The sequence below is a fragment of the Crassostrea angulata genome, chromosome 3, assembly GCF_025612915.1.
Source record: "Crassostrea angulata isolate pt1a10 chromosome 3, ASM2561291v2, whole genome shotgun sequence".
Classification (NCBI taxonomy): domain Eukaryota; kingdom Metazoa; phylum Mollusca; class Bivalvia; order Ostreida; family Ostreidae; genus Magallana; species Magallana angulata.
Window position 1 is genome coordinate 53,662,843 of NC_069113.1, and position 10,263 is coordinate 53,673,105.

The following is a 10,263-nucleotide window of genomic DNA, read 5'->3' on the forward strand; positions in this document are numbered from 1 at the left end:
TGTGAGTCGATGTTTATACTGTGGGTCTGAATCTGAAGGAAATGTGATTTTTCCCCTGGATATCCAAGATACACTCAACAAAGAGACGAACTTTTTAAACAACTTATTGACATTAGTGTACCATTTGATATGAACTATATACTTTATGGTAGTTCTGATTTTTCATATAGATAAAATTGTAAAATTGTTTCCCATGTTTATACTTATATTAGATCTCCAAAGCGTTTTTGATTCTCTTAATGTACACTGTTTAAACCTATTTAAGTATTATACCTGTATATTTACTTGATATACAATTCCCTTTTATTTACTGTTATTTTCAAATGGGCTGGATCATGAAAATCTCATTCTTATGTTTGTATCTCTGCAGGTATAAATGAAGGTGATATGTTTGTTAATATAGGTGTGAGTGAACATGTCTACCAACAATATGTCATATAATCATATATGATAAATATTCAGATAATCATTTAATATTCAAGTACCTCATGTCTTATATATATACACATAATATACACATTTAACACGTTTAAATTAAATTAATAATGTAGGTGGCTGTGATAGGAAGGTTAATCATCTACTCCAATGCTGCTGTATGATCTTCTACTACTTATTTCTATTCAAAAAATGCAATTTACCAATTTATTGACGAAAACAATTACTGTTAGTAAATTTATGATAAATTTTTGTTATCAAAGCAATTTAGAAACTTTAAAGCAAAATTCTATTGTCATCCTGTACAAAAATTAGGTTGCTAACTTGCTACAGATTCCATGAAGCAGAATTGTTAATGCCTAGAAAAATTAGCGATTTGATGATATTTAGTTACATCAAAAGTTATTCTAACGGAACAAACAAAACACCAAAAATCGGCTCTCAAGATATAGTTACTACAGCATTGTTCATGAAAGAGTACAATCATGTTAGCATATCATCATTTTGTAAACTGTTATTGGCTGGATGGGTGTGAATACAAATTCAGACAGTCACAGTTTTAACAAACTGAGTGGGTGCAAACACAAAAATCTCAATATGACATACTGTAATTTTTTTTATTTACACCCACTCAGAAAATTTACAATGAACAATATCAAAGTTTCAATTTACTGGGTGAACGTAAAACCAAAATTATATAATATGACGTATTGTAATTTTTTAAAATTATTTATATTTGTACACTTCTCCAGCAAATTAAAAAAAAAGAGTTTTACTGAATTGAATATTTTAACGTGTAACCATATTATTAAAAAACATATATTTCTTTAAAAATATATAGATATCACACACAGCAATAATACGCGAAAAGTTTATTATGAATAAAATAGTTATTACATGTACATATTTAAAGGGATACTATGTAAATTCAAAATATAGTTAATTAAGTCTTATTTTAACCCCCCCCCCCCCCCCCCCCCCCCGTTGAAACATGTGAACATGTAAATCTAAAGAATAAATATGTAATCAAAGTACTGAAGTACTAACGGGAGTTGATTTTATAGATTATCATTTATTCAAATCAACTTATCTTTCATGGCAATTAGTTTCTAGTCTGTATTAAATTAATATGCACTTTTTTATTATATGAATTTTTAGACTTTTCCGACAAGAATTTCGAGAAACCCCATATGAATCATGTGTAATATTTAAAGATAGATTTCAATTTATGTATTAGTAATCGAAGCAATTCTAAAAATCGTATGGATCCAAGCACTATTGATATCGAACTCTAGTCTTGTTCAACCAGACGCTCGGCTGTCTCCGTCAATCTCCGACAAGCAAGAAAGCCTCTCTGCTTGTCGGAGATTGACGGAGACAGCCGAGCGTCTGGTTGGACGAGACTTTATTAAACTCTGGCGTAGGAACACGTTAGACTACAAAAATATCTAAATTGTTCGTATTATATAAAATCTGACTATTTTCAAAGTGTTCATGATAATTTTCCTTGAAAAACAATGCTTCAGCATACATTACATCGAATTTTTCTATTATTTTCAAAAACTAAGTCTTGTCAGCGGTGATGATTTGTGCTTGGGTCCAAACACTGTTTCACTTTTGGTTTGCCAGAGTAACTGCATAGGAGAGTTGATTAAAATCAACTCCCAAAAACTGATAATTTTTAATTAAACAAACTCAAGTTATAATATTGATTTGTTAATTTGTGCTTCTTTGCTGTTGAATTTTGAACCGGTTTCATGATCAAAATTCCACGATGCGGGTCAATTTTCAACGGATTAGGGTCTTCATTCAACACCTTTGGTCTCAATATTCAACGTTGAAAAATGACCCCCGGGTCAATTTTCAACCCGGGTCAAAATTCTTCGTTACACCGGCAAGAATTTCAAGAAACCCCATATGACTCATGTTGTGTAATATTTAAAGATAGATTACAAACTATGTATTAGTAATTGAAACAATTCTAAAAATGGATTCAAACACTATTGACATTGAACTCTAGTCTCGTTCAAACAGACGCTCGGCTGTCTCCGTTAATCTCCGACAAGCAAGAGAGCCTCTCTCTGCTTGTAGGAGATTTACGGAGACAGCAGAGCGTTTAGTTAAACAAGACTTTATTAAATTCTGGCGTAGGAATACATGAGACTTCGAAAATATCTAAATTGTTTGTATCATATAAAATCTGACTATTTTCAAATTGTTTATAGATTAGTATCTGTAAATACTGCACAAAATAGGTTCGGTATCATATTTTTACACTGAAGATTTATTATCATCGTTTAAATCTATGTGAAACCAGGCTTTAATAGTTTATAAATAAATTTTAATAGTTTAAAACCTAGTAAGCTCGCGTAACTCGTTTTTGATTAGTTTCGTGGTATATTATCCCAATAAAGGACGAAGCATTAAAAAAGTGAGTGGAACAAATTGGTTAAAGAAGTATGAAATAAGATTTCTTTTAGTGAACTTGGGACAGATACATCCTTTTTTGGTCGGAACTGGTGATTTGACGCTATGAGGAGGCGTTAAGCACGGACGAACGCTCCAGGGCAGTAGGGATTCTTGAAGCTGGCAAAACACGTTGCAGAAAGATCTAGACTTAATATTTCTCAAAACATAATTAGTCGTTTATAGAACCGATATTTACAGGCAGAAAATATTTAAAAAAGACCAAACTCGGGACGTCCGTTAGGACCGTTATTTGGCCAACATTGGCCAAGTTACTGTGCCAAAAGGCACCGTTTCCAAAGTGCTGTTAAGCTTAATGCTAAATTTCAGATGGCAATAGAAGACGGATCTCTATTCAAACTGTTAGAAACAGACTACACGAGGTAAAATGTTAACGCTTGCCGACCAGCTGTATGCCCCGTATTAAACCTGGAGCATCGCAGAAATCGCCTATGTTAGGCAAAAGTACACAGCAGCAACGTCATTGGCGGTCTGCTCCTTTTATTTCTCAGACAAGTCACGATTTTATGTTGACTTTCAGGATGGCAGACGACAAGTTTGGAGATCAAAGGGGAAAGATATGCCGATTACTGTAGTATTACATTTCTGAGCACGACAGATTTGGAGGAGGCTCGGTAATGATTTGGGAAAGCATTAGTGTTGCCCAAAACTGATGTGTGCTTTATTGAAGGTTCCCTTACAGGTTTAAAATACGCAGGAAATATTCTTCATTCAATTGTTAGACCCATTGCAGGTGCTGTTGGGGAGGTTTTTATCTTCATAGACGATAACGCCCGATTTCATAGAGCCCGAATAGTAAACGAGACCTTCGAAAGCAAAACAATTCAGCGTATGAACAGGCCAAGTCTTTCTCCAGACCTTAATCCAATTGAACATGATTGGAACATTCTTCAGCAAAGAAACGCACTTCAGCATCTTCCAGCACTTCCACAAAATCAACAAGAGCCTCCAAATGCGTTGCAGGAGGAATGGCAACAGATCCCTCAGGCAAGCCTTGCGTGGATCATGGGCAGTATAGGGCGGCGATGTGGGGCTGTTACTGCCTAGCGTGGAGATCATGTATGTACAAAATACTGACAACCACTCTATTGGCATTGTCATGTCTATATCAAACGCTATTTAGAGTGAACGAAAGAAACAATCTATTGCATGTGTATTTACCAACTCATCACATTTAATGAATAATTTTTAAACTTTGAATATAAAAGCTGATGTTATACGTGTGTTTTGTTTTCTGTTATAAATTACATGTGAAATATATTTTATTTGGGTATCTCTAACTTTTTTGTCCAGGATATTGACCTATTACTGAGTATTATTCTCTGATATAACATGTCATTAATTGCCAGTGCAGTGCAGATTGAGAGATTAAACCCGTGTACATAAAAATGTGATAACATACAGATTAATCACCTCTTTAGCATTTTCGTTGATTAGAGATGTGCTGTTTTGTATTTTAATCCAAATGTAGGGAGAAAAATAAAACTATAAAAATATTCTCAACATTGAATTCTTGAAGAAAAAACACAATTGCGATTATTATAACTTGATTCAAATAAAACTTCGCACAAAGAATATTGTCTTCTTCACTAACATTTAGTTTTACAATTGCAGTTTTTAACTAAACACAATTACCATGTCATCGCAAAGACTTACCAACTTATCAACATAGTATCTACGATAAAATTCAGAAGTATTATGAAATCCAATATATTACAATACAAGAGGGAGAGTTTCCTATTGAACTTAAGCATTGGAGAAACTTACACTAATAATATCGAAGAAAATTGAAACGAGAAAATCTTTTTTTTTGTTTGGTGTTGCTGCATGCGTGCTGTATAATAAACGAAGAGTCTAGCTCAGTAGCCCCCATTGTAAAAAATGATATAATATAAGAGTAATATACAAGTGAGTAAATCATTTTCTTAAACTGTCCAATTTTTGCTGTTTGCTACACAAATTTAATAGGACTATGAAATTTAGATACAGATAAAAAATGTAGATTATAACGTGTACCAGTGCCTTACTAACCGTATTACCGTAATAGATCATAACGTGTACCAGTGCCCTACTAACCATATAACCGTAATAGATTATAACGTGTACCAATGCCTTACTAACCGTATTGCCGTAATAGATTATTACGTGTACCAGTGCCTTACTAACCGTATTACCGTAATAGATCATAACGTGTACCAATGCCGTACTAACCATATTACCGTAATAGATCATAACGTGTACCAGTGCCGTACTAACCGTATTGCCGTAATAGATTATAACGTGTACCAGTGTCATACTAACCGTATTACCGTAATAGATCATAACGTGTACCAGTGCCTTACTAACCGTATTGGATTATAACGTGTACCAGTGTCGTACTAACCATATTACCGTAATAGATTATAATGTGTACCAGTGCCGTACTAACCATATTACCGTAATAGATTATAACGTGTACCAGTGTCGTACTAACCGTATTACCGTAATAGATCATAACGTGTACCAGTGCCTTACTAACCGTATTGGATTATAACGTGTACCAGTGTCGTACTAACCATATTACCGTAATAGATTATAATGTGTACCAGTGCCGTACTAACCATATTACCGTAATAGATTATAACGTGTACCAGTGTCGTACTAACCGTATTACCGTAATAGATTATAACGTGTACCAGAACCGTACTAACCGCATTGCCGTAATAGATCATAACGTGTACCAGTGTCGTACTAACCATTTTACCGTAATAGATTATAACGTGTACCAGTGTCGTACTAACCGTATTGCCGTAATAGATTATAACGTGTACCAGAACCGTACTAACCATATTACCGTAATAGATCATAACGTGTACCAGTGTCGTACTAACCATATTACTGTAATAGATTATAACGTGTACCAGTGTCGTACTAACTGTATTGCCGTAATAGATCATAACGTGTACCAGTGCCTTACTAACCTTATTACCGTAATAGATCATAACGTGTACCAGTGCCTTACTAACCGTATTACCGTAATAGATCATAACGTGTACAAGTGCCTTACTAACTGTATTGCCGTAATAGTTTATAACGTGTACCAGTGCCGTACTAACCATATTACCGTAAAAGATTATAACGTGTACCAGTGCCTTACTAACCGTATTACCGTAATAGATCATAACGTGTACAAGTGCCTTACTAACTGTATTGCCTAATAGATTATTAAGTGTACCAATGCTGTTTTAACCGCATTACCGTAATAAATTATAACGTGTATCAGAACCGTACAAATCATATCACCGTAATAGATTATAACGTGTACTAGTGCCGTACTAACGGTAATTTTATGATAGATTATAACGTGTACTAGTGCCGTACTAACTGTAATTTTATAATAGATTATAACGTGTACCAATGCCGTACTAACTGAATCACTGTTAAAGATTATAATATGTACCAGTTCTGTAATAAGTGTAATATCGTAATGGATTATAAAGTGTACCAGAACCGTAATAATTGTATTACCGTAATAGATTATAACGTGTACCAGAACCGTACTAACTGAATCATCGTAATAGATCATAACATGTCCCAGTGCCGTACTAACTGAATCACCGTAATAGATTCTAACGTGTACCTGAACCATACTTACTGAATCACCGTAATAGATTCTAACGTGTACCAGAACCGTACTAACTGAATCACCGTAATAGATTCCAACGTGTACCAGAACCGTACTAACTGAATCACCGTAATAGATCATAACGTGTCCCAGTGCCGTACTAACTGAATCACCGTAATAGATTCTAACGTGTACCTGAACCATACTAACTGAATCACCGTAATAGATTCGAACGTGTACCAGAACCGTACCAACTGAATCACCGTAATAGATTCTAACGTGTACCAGAACCATACGAACTTAATTACCGTAATAGATTCTAATGTGTACTAGTGCCGTAATATCGTAATTGATTCTAACGTGTACCAGAACTGTACTAACTGAATCACCGTAATAGATTCTAATGTGTACCAGAACCGTACTAACTGAATCACCGTAATAGATTCTAACGTGTCCCAGTGCCGTACTAACTGAATCACCGTAATAGATTTTAACGTGTACAAGAACTGTACTAACTGAATCACCGTAATAAATTATAACGTGTACCAGAACCATACTAACTGAATCACCGTAATGGATTCTAACGAGTACCAGAACCATACGAACTTTATTACCGTAATAGATTCTAATGTGTACTAGTGCCGTAATATCGTAATTGATTCTAACGTGTACCAGTGCCGTACTAACTGAATCACCGTAATAGATCATAACGTGTACCAGAAGTGTACTTACTGAATCACCGTAATAGATCATAACGTGTACCAGAACTGTACTAACTGAATCACCGTAATAAATTATAACGTGTACCAGAACCATACTAACTGAATCACCGTAATGGATTCTAACGTGTACCAGAACCGTACTTACTGTATCACTGTAATAGATTATAACGTGTACTAGTTCCGTAATATCGTAATAATGTGTACTAGTGCCCTTTAATATATTATTACGTGTACCATTCAGTACCATCCTACCGTAATAGATTATTACGTGTACCATCTAGTACCATCCTACCGTAATAGATTATTATGTGTACCATCTAGTACCATCCTACCGTAATATATTATTACGTGTACCATCCAGTACCATCCTACCGTAATAGATTATTACATGTACCATCCAGTAACATCCTATCGTAATAGATTATTACGTGTACCATCTAGTACCATCCTACCGTAATAGATTATTACGTGTACCATCTAGTACCATCCTACCATAATAGATTATTACGTGTACCATCTAGTACCATCCTACCCTAATAGATTATTACGTGCACCATCCAGTTACATCCTATCGTAATAGATTATTACGTGTACCATCTAGTACCATCCTACCGTAATAGATTATTACGTGTACCATCCAGTACCATCCTACCGTAATAGATTATTACGTGTACCATCCAGTAACATCTTATCGTAATAGATTATTATGTGTACCATCCAGTACCATCCTACCGTAATAGATTATAACGTGTGCCGTATACGTTATCGATTATAACGTGTACCACTGCCGAATTCCAAAGTATTGAAATGATGTGATCGATGAAGCCTCTCTCTATTCTGTAAAAAAAATATCTTTTTAATTAGACAAGATGTTAATGAATTCCTTGATAGATGATAAATTGAATTAATTGATTAAATTTAAACCAATTAATACATCCAAAAAAACAGGGCTATTTTAATATGTAATGTTTTCCTTATAATTTTCTAATGATACTAAATTTCACTGAAATGGCCGTCTCTATTACCCAGGCGAGGTAACTGTAGGCTCTAACAATGTATTAAACCTAATAGAATGTTCATACATAGAAATCCATAATACTGCGAGTCTTATGGGAAACTATTTGTCCAATATTAAATGGTGTACACTTACATTGTTATATCTCAGAAACTACTAGCTAGTCCAATGCATATAACAGAAAAAAGTGATCACTGGAATCAATTCAATTTTTGTGAGAGCCAGTTTTATTTTTTACGATTTCACGGGCTCGTGAGATCGAGGTACAGCGCCCTTCAGTTTCAGTATAACAATTTACCTAAGGAGAGTTGCAACTACTAGGGTACATCGTTTTACCCACCAACTAGTGCTACAAGGAGACTGCATGGCGGTTTTGAGTAAATTAAAGCCGTTTTGACAAGAGCTTGGATTTCGATGGAATGTAGTATCTATAGTTTGCTCATCAGAACAAGCTGTAAAATACTGATATATTTCCTTCTAATTTGCTCATTAAATGCTACATACTATCAAAATCAGTAAAGTTTACTTTGATCTGCTCTGTTTTGTGATAGTGGCGCTGTTTTAACTGAAATATACGGCACTGGATGAAGTTGGGCATGTATCATTGCGTTCAAAATATTCATGGCTGGACAGTTAGCCATGATTTTTGCCTTCATCAAATTGGAGTTTTCCATGTAATGCCCAAAGTCCAAGCTCTTTTTAAAACAGGTCTATATATATACACACTAACACATGAAAAATGGATTCAACAATCACAAGTTCCAATATTAATGATTCTACAACAACTTTGAAGCATAAAAATCGACATGATAACTTAATGCGCTAGGTATCACCCCCGCAAATATTTGGACAAGAAATCTTATTAGCACAGATTCCTAAATGAAGCTAATTTTCCGTCCGTGATGATTAAAAATGTTGAATATTATGTAATCATGCGCGGATCCAGAAAATTTTTCCAGGGGGGCTCCGAAGGATAATTGTGTTTGCCAGCATTTTTTCGCGATAATTTTACTATGTGAATTTAATAAATTTTCATTTTCCAGGGGGGGGGGGGGTCGGGAACCCCCCCCCCCCGACCCCCCCTCTAGATCCGCGCATGCGTAATAATATTCTTTTGTCTGTCATTTGATTTCATTTTGAATGTATGCCAACATGGTGATGTCAATGAACAATTGAATTGAGTATATCTTGAAATTCACTTTTATATTTCAACGAAAAAAGGCCGTACATGTCTACCCCTCATTTGCAATAGGACATACTTACTACATCACAGTATACTAGTAATGGACTTATTGGTGACAGAGAAAGCTAACGATCACCAGCGATCATGCTATACTAAGGAATGTCAATTTTTGCTTACTTTTTATGACATCTGAAAGCAGTGAAGAGGTAACCTTACCAACCGACTAAAAGAAAGCAGCATAATTGAGCTCGTGTATTATACGGATGGGCGTCCATGAAAAGTGCTTTAATTACTGTCACAACATGGCGATTTGAACGCATTGTAAAAGTGTTCAGAGTTTATATTGCCAATATATGTTGACTACCTCTATGTTGCTATGGATATAGCTTAAATCTACCAATTTGCAGGTCGCGAGTCCGAATACCGCAAGGACTTTTTTCTTCATGAACAGTAGTACAATTTAAAAAAAAAGATTTTCCCCCAAAATTGATTTTTTTTTTCTATTCCAAGTCGAAGACATGCAAGAAATCCATATCTTTAGATTTCAGGTAGTGGAAGACCCTTATCATGTTTGGAAAAAAATATTGGTTCAGCTGGGGGTCGAACCCAGGACCTTTCGCGTGTGAGGCGAACGTGATAACCACTACACTACTGAACCAGCCGCACACAAAAGGAATAAATGTTAAATAGTTAAATGTAGCTTAACAAAAAAATTATTTCAAAAATAGGGTTAAAAACAGATACTGATAGAGAAATTAAATGAAAGAAAGATATGATTTCGCTGATTCTTACATTTTTATATTTTATCGTTTAGCCT

The 10,263-nt window shown here is 34.9% G+C and overlaps 1 non-coding gene across 1 annotated transcript; it reads right to left on the reverse strand.

Moving 5' to 3' along the window:
- Positions 1-10,031: 10,031 nt before the first annotated feature.
- On the reverse strand, positions 10,032-10,104 carry Trnav-cac (transfer RNA valine (anticodon CAC)). Its single transcript has one exon. It is a non-coding gene; the product is annotated as a tRNA-Val (tRNA).
- Between the last annotated feature and the right edge of the window lie 159 nt (positions 10,105-10,263).